A 17283-nucleotide genomic window follows, 5' to 3' on the forward strand; every position below is an offset into this window, starting at 1 on the left:
ACATCTTAAATATACACAAAATTATTTGCCAATTAACATCAATAGAGCTGTAAAAAAAATAAAACTAGCAAACAATTGTAATACTAGTATACTCATAATTTTTACTTTCATTTAAGAAAATGTAGGGGTTTTTTCCTACATTGGATCATTTGGTATTTTACAAATAAAAATAACTTTTTGAAGTTGGAAAAAAGAAAAAAAAAAGAAGTTTTTCAAACAGAAGGAAAATGATACCAGAAGGAAACTTGGAATATCAAGAATGAATAAAGAACAAAAGAAATGCTAAATATTTGGATAAATCTAGATAATTCTTCTCCTCTTGAGTTCTTTAAAATATGTGTGACAGCCACAAGCAAAAATTATAATGCCTGATGGGGTTTTCAGTGTATGTAGTTGTATTACATAAAATAATCACAAGATAAAGTGAGAAGAGTAAAAGAGACCCACACAGTGGTAAGATTCTACATTCCACTTTGTGTCAGGGTCCCCAAGACCACACTCATGTTCAATGGTTTTCTAAAAAGAATCCTAGAACTCAGAAGGGTTATTATGCTCTTGGTTAAAGTTTATTACAACAAAAGAATACAGATTAAAATCAGTAAAAGTAAAAGGTGCATAGGGAGAGTCCAGGAGAGACCAGGCACAAGCTTCCAGCTATCCTCTCTCAATAGAATTGTACCAACAGCACTTAATTCTCCCGCAGTGGTGTATAAAAACACATTGGTAATATAACCAACCAGAGAAACCCAACCAAGAATTTGTGTCTAGGATTTTTATTGAGGGTTGGTCACATAATCACAAAACACTCACATGACTGATCTGTTACTTAGTCCTCAGCCCATTCAAGATGCCAAACTGATACAGTGTGGTCCAAGGACCCCCAATAATCATATTGTTAGCATAAATTATCTGGCAAGACCCAAGACTCTTGGTATACAAAAACATTCTTATTAGGCAGGATATTCCAAGGATTTAGAGATTATTTCTCATGAATTTGTCAAGAGCCAATCCTTTGAAATGTACAGGGCTTGAATATCCCAAGCCTGCTGAATTCATCCTTACTGCCTGTGCTTGAAGTGGTAAAATATTGATTCTAAGTAGTATGTTTTTGCTTTTTGCCCTCTAGGCCAGTCACTAAAAATAAATATAAAAAATATAGTCAAAGATACAAGGTATAAATTAAATAGAATACTAAACTATGTTCAATAAGCCAAAAGAAAGGAGGAAATGGAAACAAAGAATAAAAGTCAGAAGGGGAGAAATAGAGCACAATAAAATGATAAGCCCAAATCCAAATATATCAATAATTACATTAAATGTAAATTTTCTAAATACACCAATCAAAAATCAGAGATTGTCAGATGGACATAAATAGATTTAGGAAGAATAAAAACAAGAGATTATGTGCTATGTACAAGAAATTCACCTCAAATATAACGGTACTAGAGGCCCAATGCACAGCCCCAGCTGCCTCGCTGCCCTGCGGCCCCGTGCCTCGCCCACTGGTTGTTCTGCCATCAGGTCTAATTAGTATATTAGCTCTTTATTATATAGTAGCAGTTCTCAACCTGTGGGTTGCGACCCCTTTGGCGGTTGAATGACCCTTTCTCAGGGTTCGCCTAAATACATCCTGCATATCAGATATTTACATTACAATTCATAACAGTAGCAAAATTACAGTTATGAAGTAGCAACGAAAATAATTTTATGGTTGGGGGTCACCACAACATGAGGAACTGTATTAAAGGGTCGCTGCATTAGGAAGGTTGAGAACCACTGTTATATAGGATAGTAGATTAAAGTAATGAATAGAAAGGATATACCATGCAAGCATTAATCAAAAGAAAGCTGGCATTGCTATATTAATAACAAAGTAAACTTCAGAGAAAAGAAAATTACAGGAATAGAGACATTACATAATGATAAAAATATCAATTCAAAAAGAATACATAGCAATGCTAAATGAATATGCATGTACAACAAAGCTTCATGAAACAAAAACTAAAAGAATTGAAAGGAGAAATAGACAAATCCAAAATTATAGTTGTCTACTTCAATACTATTCTCTCAGTAATCAATAGATTAGTAGACATAAAATTAGCAAGAATAGAAAAGAAATGAACAGTACCATCAGACAACAAAATCTAACTAAAGTTTAGCCCAGCCACTGTGGTTGGGTGTCAGTGGTTGACTGTTGATCCATGAACCAGGAGATCACAGTTAAATTCCCAGTCAGGGCACATGCACGGGTTGCAGGCTTGATTCCCAAAGTAATACAAGATAATACGTGGTACTACAACTAATATCATATTTAAGGTTGAAAGACTGAGTGCTCCCCCACCCCTACTCTAAGAACAGGAACAACACAATAATGTCTGCTTTCTAACTCTAGTTTGAAAAGGCATATTAAGAGAAGAATTCAGTTATTTATAAAGGTAATCTATTCCATATATATTATCTCATCCCCTCGCTTAACTACCCCTCATCAAAACAACTCCAACACCAACTAAACACACACACACAAACACAAATTACGCCTATTATCTAAATGTCTTTGTTAAAGCTATTTCTCATCCAAATTATTAAAATAGTTGCCTCAATTCAATTTGAGTGTACAGAAGCATTCTTGGGCATAATGAGGGAAGGGAGCAGATATCAAATTAATAGCAAGATTATGAGATCTGCATAAAGAAAATTTTAAATGGAAAAAATAATTTCAGTGTGCTCATATATGAACATTGCAGCCCATACATCCCTGCCATATTGTGGAGGGTACATAGATGGAGTTTCCTAACACCATTCTGTTCATTGGTCATAGTTTAATATCTGCATCCTAATTAAAGAGGGATTAAAATCTGATTATTTAAAAAGCATAAAGCTTCTTAGAAATCTTAGTTTGTGGCAGTTATTTGGAGATTTATTTTCTTTCCACAAATAATATATCTGAGCATCTTAGAACTATTATCTACCAAGCCCCACCTCACACCTGCTCTTACAAGAAAAGGTTTCATGCAAATGTGAAAATTGCAACTAGAGATAGTATACGTAGGCTACTCAACCTACGGTAGGGAAGATCTACATGCTATATGTTGCCAAAATGGACATGAAAAAGGGTATTTAAAGGAAAAAAAAAGCATTATGTTCTGAGGTTGTGTTTTCCCTTGTGGCTCTATAAACAATGCCTCTGTTCCTTATTTTCCAATTGTCTTCTCCAGCGATGTGGCAATAATGCAGCGGTATTATGTGCTGTCACTTCTGCATTAGTAAACACCAGGAGTTGCTGAAAATTACAGAATAACCTCATAATGAAATGCAGTGAAGAGTTCTAATTAAAATTTAATGTTACTTAACAACTATTCTACTTTAAAATGAGAATTTCCCAGCCATGTATCCTAATGAGTTATCAGAATGCATTACCCCCCAAAAATGTACAAATGAGAGGGTAAACATAAAATATTATCACCAATAGGCATGTGTGTGGGAACATTTATAATCAAAATTAATGTACTGCATTAAAATTATTAAATATAAAAGCACATTAAAATGCTGTAACAACTACAGGGCAGGATTTTTTTTTTTGAAAGCTCATATTTCACCTTGAAGAGGAATAAATGATATATTATCCTCCAACATAAGAGTTAAAGCTGTCTTTTTCTGAACATGGGACTAATACATGTTAAACTAAGAATAAAATCACACAGCTAAAAGAAGACTCACTATGTGATGTAAAAACCAAGGTCTTCCTTTTACCTTATTCCATAAAAATCTGCCTTTTACCTTATTCCATAAAAATCTGCCTTTTACCTTATTCCATAAAAATCTGCCAAGAGGGCTATCCCTCCCATATTCTGTTGTTCTGCCTTCTAAGCATTTATGTAAATCCTTTTGATGCTGACCTAGTGAACATGGTGACATGATGAAAATCTATTACCCATTTATCTCGCCATACATTATTTTTTAACCATGGCATCTACTTTTCAAAAGACATCTGATTTATAACAAGTTTCTCAGGTGATTCTGATGTGCAAAGAAGTTTAAGAATCACTACTGGAGACAATAGGGAAGGATTGGGAGAAAGAAAGTGCCATGATAGAGATGTTTGATGAAGATTCACCTAGTAGAGTACAAGATAGAGCAGAATATGGAGAAACAGGAGACTGAGGGATATAGAACAAAAGATGCTGCATTTTTCCATTAAGAATAGTATGAAGGGGCCGAGGTCCCTCAAGCTAAAGATGGCGGCTTTAGCAGCGAGGTCCACTATGGCTCTCCGGGCCAATACTGGTTGGCCCGTTGCCTTTGTCAGAAAAATTCCCTGGACTGCCTCCTCGAGTGAGCTGAGAGAACACTTTGCACAGTTTGGCCATATATGAAAGTGCACTGCACCTTTTGACAAAGAGATTGGCTTTCACAAAAGTATGGGTTGGATTCACTTTTCTTCAGAAGAAGAACTTCAGAATGCACTACAACATGACAGTCATATTACTGATGGAGTAAAACTCCATATTCAAGCTCAGAAACCAAAAGTTTTGCAAGGGGACCAAACATCTGATGAAGAGAAATATTTTTAAGACTATTACTATCTATGACAAGAGCAAAACTGAAAACAAAACAAAACAAAAAAAGAATAGTATGAAGGGAAAGGAAGGGGTGGGCATGGAAAACAATGAGCAAGAGGAATCACCAAACTTGGTGACTGTTTGCCACGGAAGAAGAAGACGGGGAGTGAAAATAACTTCAGTATTTCTAACTTAAGGAACTGGAATAATAATAATAACAGCTAACATGTATAATCACTGTGGCCTGGCTGCCTCAACAACCATGCCCAACCCTCTTCTTTTTTGCTCGTTTCCCCTCTCAGACATTAGAAAACTGGATAGTCACTTTCTCAGCCTCTTTCACACACAAGATTGGACATGTGACTTAGTCCTGATGATCAGACGTAGGGGAGAATTCCTTTGAGAGGCTCTGGATAAAAGGGACAGTTGATGCTGGCCCTGCCCGTCTCCCTTCTTCCTGCCTTGAATGTGAATGTGATGCCTGGGGCTGCCATAGCCTGGTGACCATAATGTGATAACCATGAAGATGAAAAGCCAACATGCTAAAGATGGAAGAGGGGAAAGACACTAAGAGATGGGGTTTTTGGTGGCACCACTGAACTCCCGGAACTACCCATTCCAAACTTTTAGTCATGTAAGATAATTGCATGTGTTTATTGCCTACCCTACTGTTAACTGGCGTCCTGTTACTTGCAGACTAATACAACCAAACTCATATGAACACTGACTACATGCCAGGCACTGGTCTAAGCAATTTAACAACTTGATGAGGGAGTGTTATTATCCCCATTATACAGATGAGGTAATTAGGGCAACAAGCAGTCAAATAACTTGCCCAAGGCCACACACCTAGTAAGTAGCAAAGCAGGGATTTGAAACCAGGCAGTCAGCCTCCCAAGCCCTCATTCTTAACCACTACATATCCAACCTCTCAGTAACAGTAATGGTGATGGCATTAATAGAAATAAGGAGGTCCAAAACTAAAAGTTCCAAATTCTCCTCGTCTATGTACCCTGTGTAATAGACATTTTCCAATGCAACAGAGCATTTATAATCTTATGTTGGATATGTAATACTTTCAACAACAAAAAAGAATTTAAACTTAAAAATTAAAAAAATAAATCTTATGTTGGATCAGTAAGAATTAAATTGTCTCCAATTTCTAGGACCATATGAATATCAACCTTTCAGAGTTGGTGATAGGTTCATAGATGCATCTTTTTCAAATATGTGACCTCTCAGTTCTCCCAGGCAGGCGAATCCGTTATGCACAGGTTGCTCTTTTGTCCTGGTTGTCAGACTTGCATGAGAAGTGTGGCAGTGTCATGGGTATCAATAGAATATCCCAGCTGACCTTTGTTAGGCCTTTGAGAAAAGATGGACAACAAAAACAAAACAAAAATTGGCCCGTGCAAAGGTACCTTCAGTGATTAACAACCATTTTCTTTAGACACTTTGTGATTTTATTCAAGGCAGACCAGAAATTGACTTGCTTGAGTGAGATAATGTGTGAAAGCATTAAAGGCACTCAGCACTGGGCCAGTGCTCAATAAACACCAGTGCTCTTATTACCATTACTTTTATTATTTGGAGGGAATGTCGCCTATTTCCTCCTCCTCTCACTTTGGTCCTCATGAGCATCTTTTACTCTGAACCTCAGTGGTATGAAGGGTATATATTCATCCTCTTTTCTGAGAACTGGCTGCCCTGATGATGAAGGTGATAGGACACAGCCAGCAGCCCTGGAAGCCTTACTCCAAATTCCAGGGAATTTTGCTGAGTCAGCACAGCCTTGCAAACTGGCAGCTGCCTGAAAGATTGAGGTCATGTTCTGAATGAGCCTACCCTAGGGAATTGCTATGCAGAGCCAACACTCTTCCCTGGCAGTAAGGAGTGAAGAGCATCCCTGAACCCCACTTCCCAACACTCCTTTAAATGGTGTCCTCATAGCCAGAATTTAAATGCTGCATGCACAGAGGAGCTGGGGTTGCTACATATATAGTTCTGTTCAACTCACCCTGGAGAATCCAGGTATTGGTCAGAACGTTTTGTCCTTTCCCTGGTTATGAAGTTCCGTTCTGATCTGGACATGCTGATCTCCATCACAAATCACAGATGACATTGGAACAATTTCACTGTCATTAAGTGTTTAAATGATGTTTATAATCCCTTAAGCAGCTAGAGTACACATACTAATGTCTTAATTTATAATCCTGTTGCCAAAGCACTTCTCTTAGAATTTAGTTTAATACTTCTTTAGTTTCACACTCCAAGTTCAATCATTACAATTAATTCCAATCTCCCTAATCAAGGATGCATGTCTTTATTAGTCTCCCTAAAAAGCATAGAGCTTACAAATGGATGGGTTTCATTACTGCTCATGATTGTGGTCAGTTGTCTGGGACCATCTCCCTCTGGGAGGCTGTTTGAAAGCTAAACTTCATTTAGCTGCTAACAATACACACACAAAAGACAAAAAATAATGCACGTCAATTTTATTACAGATACAAGAATGAGACAGGCTGAATTACCATTGAAGGGGCCAGTAGTCCAAGACCACTCATGCCTCATGATTGGCAGCTGCAAAGGGCTCCCTTCTCCAACCCCCTTGGCAAGAGGAGAAGGGATCAGAATATCCGCATGCTGCCTTGGAGAAGTGACTCACCTAGCATGAGTGGCCAGATCTGATCTATTTAAAAGCAGAGATGGGGAAGTAGCTAGTAAGTCCTCTCACAATTCTGCAAAAGTTTATTTTTCCTCCCAAAAGAGAATAAAAGAAAAGTGAATTCCCTCCTAGACCTCAGACTCCTTGAGAATACAAACCTAGTGGAATACCTGGCACACAATAGGAGATTAATACATGTTTGCTGGAACTAAAATTAACTGTCCTATCATTGAATGTGCATAACTACTGTTGTTCCCATTTTATTTTGAAGAAATTGAGAAAGATCAGTTCGATAACTTGATAAAAAGGAATAAAGCCAGGACTCAAGTTCAGGCCATTCTGTCTCCAAAGTTATAAGGTTCTTTCCATTAAGTCATGCTGCTACAAACCACCTGCTACTAAATGAAGAAAAACCCTTCTGCGTTTTATTCTAATTACAAAATTGACAAGACTATTCTATATGTGTAAAATGCCCTTCTATTCCCATCTCCTTATTCTCTGCAGATAATCTTGTTTATTCCTTTAATCAAAATGTGGAGATGATTCTGCATCAACACCACTTCTTTGCCTCTTCCTCACCCTCCCTTTCTTCACTACTGTCACTGAGAAAGAGGTTCTGGGTGACAGATTTTCCCACCCTAGAACATTGACCCAATTTGTCCATAACCTCGCAGAAGCTCCAGCCCTGGTGAACACTGCTGTGACTTACTTGAAGCCTCATTGGCCCCATTTTGGCACTATATTGTCAGAATTGAGCTGGTTCCTCTGATCCCTGCTGAGATCGCCACAAACTATCCAAGCTGTAATTAGTGCTCAAACTAGCAGCTTCTAACAGCTCAGTTAAGAAAGTTGGTGCTGAATGGTTTGGAAGTGTGGATGTGGTTTTGGGGGGGTGTTTTTTTTAAATAAATATATATATTTATTATTATTATTATTATTATATTATTATTATTGATTTCAGAGAGGAAGGGAGAGGGAGAGAGAGAAACATCAATGATGAGAGAGAACCATCAATCAGCTGACACCCCCCAGTGGGTATTGAGCCTGAATATCAGGCATGTGCCCTGACTAGGAACTGAACTGTAACCTCCTGGTTCATAGGTCGATGCCCGGCCCATGCAGGCCAGGCTGGAATAAAGGAATAAAGGTTTTATATTGCTAGATCAAAGGCAAGCACCACATCATTGGCTGTGTTTTAAAGGCAGTTTAGAAATCAATCTTTAACATCTGATTATATTTGGTTTATTAGTTTAGTGCTCTCGGACCATGTGTGAACAGACTGCTATCTTAATAAAATATGTGTCAAAATAAGTTTTTTCTCTATCAAACACTAAATAGAATGTAACAATTTCTCATAGTATTAAGTTGGGTTATGTTTTGTTTTGATACATGAATACAGCTCTAAATGTTTATCTTTGCTTAGCTTGAAACTAGAAAGGATATGGACATGTAAAATGAGGGTAACATTTTAATTTAAATGTTTAAAATATATGATAAGCTTTATTTCCAGAAAAGTTGAGCAAAAACCTTATAAAAAGGTAAACTTGATGTTGGAGAAATAGTAATACCACGTGCCAGTGATCTAATTAAATCATGTTAGCAGCTATCTATAATAATAAAAGCATAATATGCTAATTAGACCAGACATCCTTCCAGACGACCTTCCTGATAAAGCTGAGGCTGAGATGGAAGCCCGGGTCCCCGGTGCCAGAGGGAAGCTGGTGCCAGCAGGCAGGAGAAGGAAGGCCTACTCTTGCACAAATTTCATGCATCAGGCCTCTAGTAAAGAATAAAATTTGGACTCTATCTCTTAGCTAAAATCACAGATCCTTTTGATAACAGCTATGCCTATAAATGTTAAGGTACTTCTTGTCAATTTGAATATTGCCTCATGAGAGAATAGCTGGGTGGTATCCTAAATATGTATCTTTGGAAAATCTTTAACAGTAGGACGGAATGAATGAGAGCCAGTAATTTCTCCAGTTTTATGATTTTTAGAATCTATCTTTGTGAAATAAAATAAATATCCTACATATATTTAAACAGGGTTATAATTTTGTATCATCCATGGGTCTAAACAGCATATTATGTCCTGAAATAAAAAGAAGTGATTGATATAAAAAAATGTTTTTAATAAGTGACCCTTCTCTATTTCATGGCAAAACCCCCCTCCGTGGCCCTCATTCTCATCCATTCTCTAGGGCCTTACTCCATCAGTAATTCCCCCAACCTGGCTACATTTCATTACATGTTCATTCTTTCTTCTGTGGCTTCTTCCTGCCAATGTAATAAGTGTTTAAAAGTGCTTCCCATCTTAAAATCACACACAGAGACACCACCTCCACCCACCAAACTACTGTTTGAACTATATTTCTGTTCCTCCCTCCTTCCCTTCACTACCAAGTTTCTTTCTCATGGTCTCCATTTCCTCACCATCTAATCATGTGCAAAACAATCTCTTTTGATAATCACTAAAGGATTAAATCCAACAGCTCTTTCTCAGTTCTCATCCTCCTCAGACTCTACAGCAAGTCACTGTCAACAAGTTTTCATATTATCTTCTCTCGTGATTTTTTTATAATGCTATTCACTCTCAGATCTACCTCTCATTCTGATTCCTCTTTATCCTTCTGACTCCAAATGTAAGTATTCGCTTTGGTTATGTCCACAGTCCATTTCTCTTCTCTCTACGTTCTCTCCTTTGGGAATTTTACTCAATCTTTTCTACCAATCTTTTGTCCTGACTAGTATTGCAGTCCATATTTCCAATTGTCAGTTGGACATCTGCCTGTCCTTCTGATATCCAAAGTCAGTACGCTCAAAATACAGTTATCTTTGTTGTACATACTTATTTATTATAATAAAGAGAAGGTACAGCCCAACCTAATCCTAACTGACACATAGCATATAGCACCCCCACCCCCCAAAAAAAGATTGTTCATGTGCACCAAGACATGTAGAAGGATGTTCACAGTAACATTTGTAAAAGCAAAACACTGGAAACAACCTGAATGTCCATGGATACATAGAATGTAGTCTTTTCCCTCAATGAAATATTATGCAGCAAAATTAGTAAACTATAGCTACGTGCATTAACATGGATGAAATTCAGGAATGCAATGTTGGGGATGCAGTGGGGGTAGCACAAAATAGAACAGTATATATCACATGATTCCATCTTTATAAAGTTATAAAACATTCAACACTAAACAACTTATCATTTACATACAGAGTGGTAAAATTAAAGAGAAAAGCAAGAAAATGTTAAATACACACTTCAGAATATTGGTTCCTTCTGAAGGAGGGAAGTGGAATTGGGAAGGAACACTCTGGGGGATTATAAAGTACTGGGCACATTTTAGTTCTTAAGCTCTGAGTGGGACACCAATATTTGTTGTACCATAGTTGTTGTTTTGTATGTTTTTTAATCTTCACCCAAGGATATATTCGTTGATTTCAGAGAGAGGTAAAGAGGGGCGGGTTGGGGAAATATCGATATGAGAGAGAAACATCTATTAGTTGCCTCCTGTGTGCACCCCGACCAGGAATTGAACCTGCAACATAGGTATGTGCCCTGACTGGGAATCGAAACTGCAGCCTTTTTGGTGTACAAGACAATGCGCCAATGGAGCTATCCTGCCAGGGCTGTACCATCATTCTTTAAACTTACAAATGTAGTTAAACTATTCATTATTTAATGAAACAAATTTCAGAAAAGATATAACAATAGGTATATTACTCAGTCTGAAAATCCTAGTTTTCATTTTTTATTTTCATAATCACGTGGAATGCAAGTAAAACGGGCCTGTACTCAATATAAGGGATCTATTTTTATGGGCCTCCAACTCACCACTTGCTTGTCCTATGAGGGTTTTAGAAAACTGAAACAAGAGTAGCAAGAGCACTGATTTGCCAAGCATGACAGGTACTCAGCAGCTTTATGCGGTCCCAGGCAGTGACACACAACACCCAGAAGTGGTAAGGCTAGATTGTCACACTACTCTTAAAGACGCCAAAAATCCAGTTTGAATTACCTTCTCACCAAAGTGAATGTCCATCCTTCTCTACGTCTGTGTTCACCTTCACAGCCTATCACTGCTAGTCTGCAACTGCCCTGCTCCAGGACCCTCAGCAGTGACCTTTAGCATGCTGGACCAATAATGGCCATAACTCCATATGCTGGGGGCTACACTGTGCCAAGCACTACTGTCTCATTCAGCCTCTCGATACCCCTCAGGGGTAGCAAGTATTAACTCCATTTTATATAATAAAACAGACTCAGGGAAGATAAACATCTAAAGTTTGTCTACAATCAGTTACAGCAAGTATTGGAGGCAGGATTCAAGTCCAGGGATGTCTGACTTCAAGTGCTAACATCTCACCTGGCATCCAGCAATCTTCATCACAGGACTTCCCCCTTCTAAGCAATTTCCTGATGAATCCTCCTCTCCAATGAGGCAGCCAAGTCTCCTTAACATCTCCTGAAAAAGTCAGGTTCAAAATGTGTCTGTCTTTTCTTATGTTATTCCCCTGCTACAAAACATTCTCTCCTCCTTTCCTCTACTTGTCCAAAGACTATCCAAATACCAAACACTTCTTTCGGACTTCCATTTGGGACTGGTCTCCTTCTGAAGCCCTCCTGAACCAACCCAAATCCAGAATGGTCTCCCTTTGTCAGAATCTTTTTTGTCTTCCAGTGGTTTTATTAACTAGGCTATACGTGACATAAGAGGCAAGATACTATCTTCTTCTATGGCATTTTGTTTTGCTTTACTTGGGCCTTTCCACATACACACACCCAGTAACTGCAATATTAAAAAACTAATGCTTCAGGCATTGCACAGACATAACTATAATTCCCGCAGCGGTAGTTCCAAGGAGATTCCAAATCTCCATCTGGACTTGTTAAACCTGCAGATGCCAGGCTCCATTCCAGGGATCTGGTGAGTCAGAATCTCCCATGGTAAAGAGTAAGAGAACTGGGTACCTATATGATTTACACACCTTAAGTGCACCCTCAGGTGAATACCTTGTTCTGTTGCAGTTCAGGACCATGTCCATTCAGATAAATACATAAGGGACAGCTATAGAAAGAAAAGTGAACCAAATTGTAAAAAAAAAAACACAAAAACATGTACTTATAAGACCTACCTATTGCAATGAGGCAGAAAAATATCTCTAAGAAAGTGACTTTTAAATATAAATCTAAAGCATAAGTAGAAACTATCCAAATTTTAAAAAGGAATGGGAGAGGAGAAAGCTTTCCAAACAGAGGGAACAGCATGTGAAAACACCCCTAACACAAGAAGGAAAAGAGTACATTTAATAGCACAAATATTGTCAAATCATGGTTGCAAACCTAGGTTGGCTACAAATACAAGAATTTGACAAAAATGAGCCCTGACTGGTTTGGCTCAGTGGATAGAGCGTCGGCCTACGGACTGAGGGGTCCCGGGTTTGATTCCAGTCAAGGGCATGTACCTTGGTTGCAGGCACATCCCCAGTAGGGGGTGTGCAGGAGGCAGCTGATCGATGTTTCTCTCTCACCGATGTTTCTAACTCTCTATCCCTGTCCCTTCCTCTTTGTAAAGAATCAATAAACTATATATTTTTTAAAAGAATTTGACAAAAATGAGTATCCTGGGAGAATCAATTGGCTATATGTAATTTATAAGACTATTTTATATTTTATTATAATTTATAAATTGTGTGCTACACATCCTTTGTCAAAAAAATATACTAATATATATATATATATATATATATATATATATATATATATATATATATATGTATATACACACACACACACTGAGTGGCCAGATTATTATGAGATTACTAGGGGCCCGGTGCATGAAATTCGTGCACTGGGTGTGTGGGGGGGGGAGTGTCCCTCAGCCCAGCCTGCCCCCTCTCACATACTGGGAGCCCTCAGGCGTTGACCCCCATCACCCTCCAATCTCAGGATCGGCCCCTTGCCCAGGCCTGACGCCTCTGTTAGAGGCGTCAGGCCTGGGCAGGGGACCCTCATTTCCCCCCATCACTGGTTCTGCCCCCAGCCCAGGCCTGATGCCTCTGGCCCAGGCGTCAGGCCTGGGCAGGGGACCCACAGACCACTCCGATTGCTGGCTCTGCCCCTTGCCCAGGCCTGATGCCTCGGCCAGAGGCGTAGACCCCCATCACCCTCTGATCGCCTGATCGGTCCCTTGCCCAGGCCTGACGCCTCCGCCAGAGGTGTCAGGCTTAGACAGGGGGCCCCCATCTCCCCCCGATCACTGGCTCTGACCCCCGCCCAGGGCTGAGGCCTCTGGCCCAGGAATCATGCCTGGGCAGGGGACCCCCATCTCCCTTTGATCACTTGCTCCACCCCCCGCCCAAGCCTGACGCCTCTGACCCAGGCTTCAGGCCTGGGCAAGGGGACCATCATATCCCTCCAATCCCTGGCTCCACCCCCCACCCAGGCCTGATGCCTCGGCCAGAGGAGTTGACCCTCATCACCCTCCGATCACCAATCACCAGATCAGCCCCTTGACCAGGCCTGAGGCCTCCGGCAGAGGCGTCAGGCCTGGGCAGGGGACCCCCAGCTCCCCGCGGTTGCAGGCTCCGCCCCTGCCCAGGCCTAACGACTCCGGCCCGGGCAGCGGGGACCCGTAGTGGCAGCGGGGGGTGCCGCAATCGCACTGGCTCCGCCCCTGCCCCTGCAGGATGCCTCTGGCTGAGGCGTCCGGCTCGGGCAGCGGGGACCCGCAGCTGTAGCGGCCCCGGGATCGTGGACTCCGCTTTAGGCCCAGGCAAGGGACCCCTAGCTCCCGGGACTGCCAGCTTCGACCGTGCCCAGCTCCCATTGCTGGCTCCACCCCTACTTCCTGCTATCACTGGCCAGGGCGCAAAGGCACCTGATTCTCGGATCATGCCCCAGGGCCGCCTTTGCCCTGCCCCCCACCTCTTAGCTCCCCCGTGGGTTTCCGATCACTGTCAGTGGCAGGGGGCTTCTTCCTGCTTTCCCTTTCGCCTCCCTGCATTGTGCCTACATATGCAAATTAGCCGCCATCTTTGTTGGCAGTTAACTGCCATCTTAGTTGGCAGTTAATTTGCATATAGCCCTGATTAGCCAATGAAAAGGGTAGCGCCGTACGCCAATTACCATTTTTCTCTTTTATTAGTGTAGATTACATATATCCCACGTTCAAAGGCTGTTAATTCATGTTGTTTACCCATATCTTCAGGGGAAAATCATTTCTACTGTCATGGTAAACCTGCTTCCCTATTTATAATGGTCTGGCCCTCTAGCAACTTCAGTGCGAAATTATAGGTAATTTGCCTACAAACATCAGGTGGTCATAATAATCTGGCCACTCAGTGTATATATCCTATATAATAAAAGCCTAATATGCTAAATGTCTGGTCAACCATTCAACCAAAGCCTAATATGCTAATATGCTAAGGCCACTCAACCACTCACTATGATGTGTACTGACACCCAGGGGGCAGTCGACTGGTAGACCAGTCGCTATGATGTGCACTAAACACCAGGGGGCAGATGCTCCGACTGGTAGGTTAGTTTGCTGCTGGGGTCCGGTTGATCGGGACTGAGCGAGATGGGCCGGACATGCCCTGGAGCCCTCCTGAAGTCCTCCCCAGCTGGCCAACCTCCCACGTCCCTCCCCAGCCCTGATTGTGCACCGGTGGGGGTCCCTCAGCCTGGCCTGTGCCCTCTAGCAATTCAGGTCCCCTCGGGGGATGTCGGAGAACAGGTTTCAGTCCGATCCCACAGGCCAGGCCAAAACATTTACTAGCACACCACTATACGGAGCCCAGTGGCAGTTTGAGGCTTTAAAAAGGGAGTTCGATTCCATTTTAACCTGGCTTCAGGAACATTCTCTTTTGAATGGCTCAAGTATTGGGACACAGAACTCATAGAAAAGGAAACAACTCAATATGCTATTTGACTCTGCATGAACATTATTTAAATCTACTAGTAAATAAGCTTTTATGAATTTTAAGTTTAAACTTTGATCTGTTAAAATCCATCCTCTACCTTCTGAACTAGCCAAACAAATATACAGGAAAATTGTAAATGGCCTACAATCCTAATTTTGATTTATTACTTCCATGTGAGAACACAGCAAAATTTGGTACCAGAATGATAACAGTGATTAATTGTGCAAGACATTTACAGACTGTTTCATTTGAGTCTCACAAAAACTACAGGTTATGAATCATCACCCCTACTTTACTAGTGAGAAATCAGTTTTGGCTCAAAATAATTAGGCAATTGTCAAGGATGTATGCTCTAACACTACCACTTCAAAACCCGAAGTTCATCCTGTGACACTGGTACAGACTTGGCCTCTTCCAAATGACTGTATGCACCATTTATTAGCACTTGATCACCATCAGTGAACAACCTTATTAAGGATTAAAAATTGAGCCTAATTACTATAATTCATATTGAGATATAAAAGCATTTTAATAGATTAACTTCTTAAATCTCTGAAATGGTAGAAGAGAGGGAAGGATTGTTGTTTTGGCACATGCATAACAGCTTGGGAGAAGTTGGCCAGAAGGTAACTTCTTGATGCCCTTAGCTACATTTACTCCATCATAGAAAGACCAGAGTCAGGAATTTGTCCTCCCTTCTGAAAGTTTGCAAACCCCAAAGATAAAGCCAGAACAGAAATACTCAATACACTTCTTTCCCATTCTCCTTCCACCCTCTACCTCCATTCAGAGTTAAATGTTAAAATTTTTTAAAGTTCTTGAGTAAATAGTTTGATAACATTTAACAATGTTCACATGTAAAATCACCAGGAACAATCTGTCAATTTATATTTCTTGGAGGTAAAAATTAATGTGGGGTTATGTAGCTAGCTGTGTTTCAATTAGCATTGAGGTCCCATAAAAGTGACATAAAGAACCAGGCCATCATGGAAAAGTAATGTCACATACATATTTAAAGTTGATTTATATTGAGTAGTCTTTTTAATGTACTATGGGTCTACTGCCCTAAATCTTAAAGCTACAATGAATACTAACCAAATGAATTCACATGTAACGAAAAATACCAAACTTATTGAATTTATTTATGGGACAATCATCTATTTTCCACTCCTAATTATTAGAGACTGATCTGAAAACTTGGTGTCTTATTGTTCATCCCAATTTTAAAAAAATATTTAAGACCACCATCAAGGAAGATAATTCACAAAAGAATACTAATAAATGATCAGATTGACAAAGACCTTTTTTTTTGTTTTTTAATATATTTTATTGATTTTCTACAGAGAGGAAGGGAGAGGGATAGAGAGCCAGAAACATCGATGAGAGAGAAACATCGATCAGCTGCCTCCTGCACTCCCCCCACTGGGGATGTGCCCGCAACCAAGGTACATGCCCCTGACCAGAATCGAACCTGGGACCCCTGAGTCCGCAGGCCAACGCTCTATCCACTGAGCCAAACTGGTTCTGGCGACAAAGACCTTTTTTATAATACCCTGTATAAGTATTTGAGGGGTTGAGAAGTGACACACTCTTAAAAAAACTCCAGATAGAAACATGAATGGGAAGAACTTTTAAAAAGTAATAATAGCTACCATTGAGTACTTACCATGTGTAAGGCACTGGACTAAGTGCTTTTAATATTTTCACATTATCTCCACTTTATGGATAAGAAAACTAATGCTCAAAAAGTTAAGCAATATGCCCAAGGACTACAGAACTAGTGCAAAAAATAATAACAGAGCTAGAAGACAATTTGGCAACAAGTATCAAAAGTCTTTTTAGCCCTGACCGGTTTGGCTCAGTGGATAGAGCGTCGGCCCGCGGACTCAAGGGTCCCAGGTTCGATTCCAGTCAAGGGCATGTACCTTGGTTGAGGGCACATCCCCAGTAGGGAGTGTGCAGGAGGCAGCTGATTGATGTTTCTCTCTCATTGATGTTTCTAACTCTCTATCCCTCTCCCTTCCTCTCTGTAAAAAAATTAATAAAATGTATTTTTTTTTAAAAGTCTTAAAATGTGCATATTTTTAGAGCCAGCAATTCTTGGAGTTTATAATAAAC

At 40.2% G+C, this 17283-nt stretch overlaps 1 protein-coding gene and 1 pseudogene across 1 annotated transcript in view; one reads left to right on the forward strand and one right to left on the reverse strand.

The window, feature by feature from the left end:
- The window catches only part of RMI1 (RecQ mediated genome instability 1), a 53525-nt gene that overhangs the window by 21600 nt on the left and 14642 nt on the right, over positions 1-17283 (reverse strand). The window contains exons 3-4 of the transcript XR_004971251.1: positions 12229-12308; positions 11607-11705 (exon numbers count right to left, since the gene is read on the reverse strand). The gene's annotated coding sequence lies outside the window, so the exon portion shown is untranslated. The remainder of the gene's footprint in view (positions 1-11606; positions 11706-12228; positions 12309-17283) is intronic.
- On the forward strand, positions 4236-4571 carry LOC118667421 (annotated as a pseudogene).

The sequence above is a fragment of the Myotis myotis genome, unplaced genomic scaffold, assembly GCF_014108235.1.
Source record: "Myotis myotis isolate mMyoMyo1 unplaced genomic scaffold, mMyoMyo1.p scaffold_m19_p_12, whole genome shotgun sequence".
Classification (NCBI taxonomy): Eukaryota; Metazoa; Chordata; class Mammalia; order Chiroptera; family Vespertilionidae; genus Myotis; species Myotis myotis.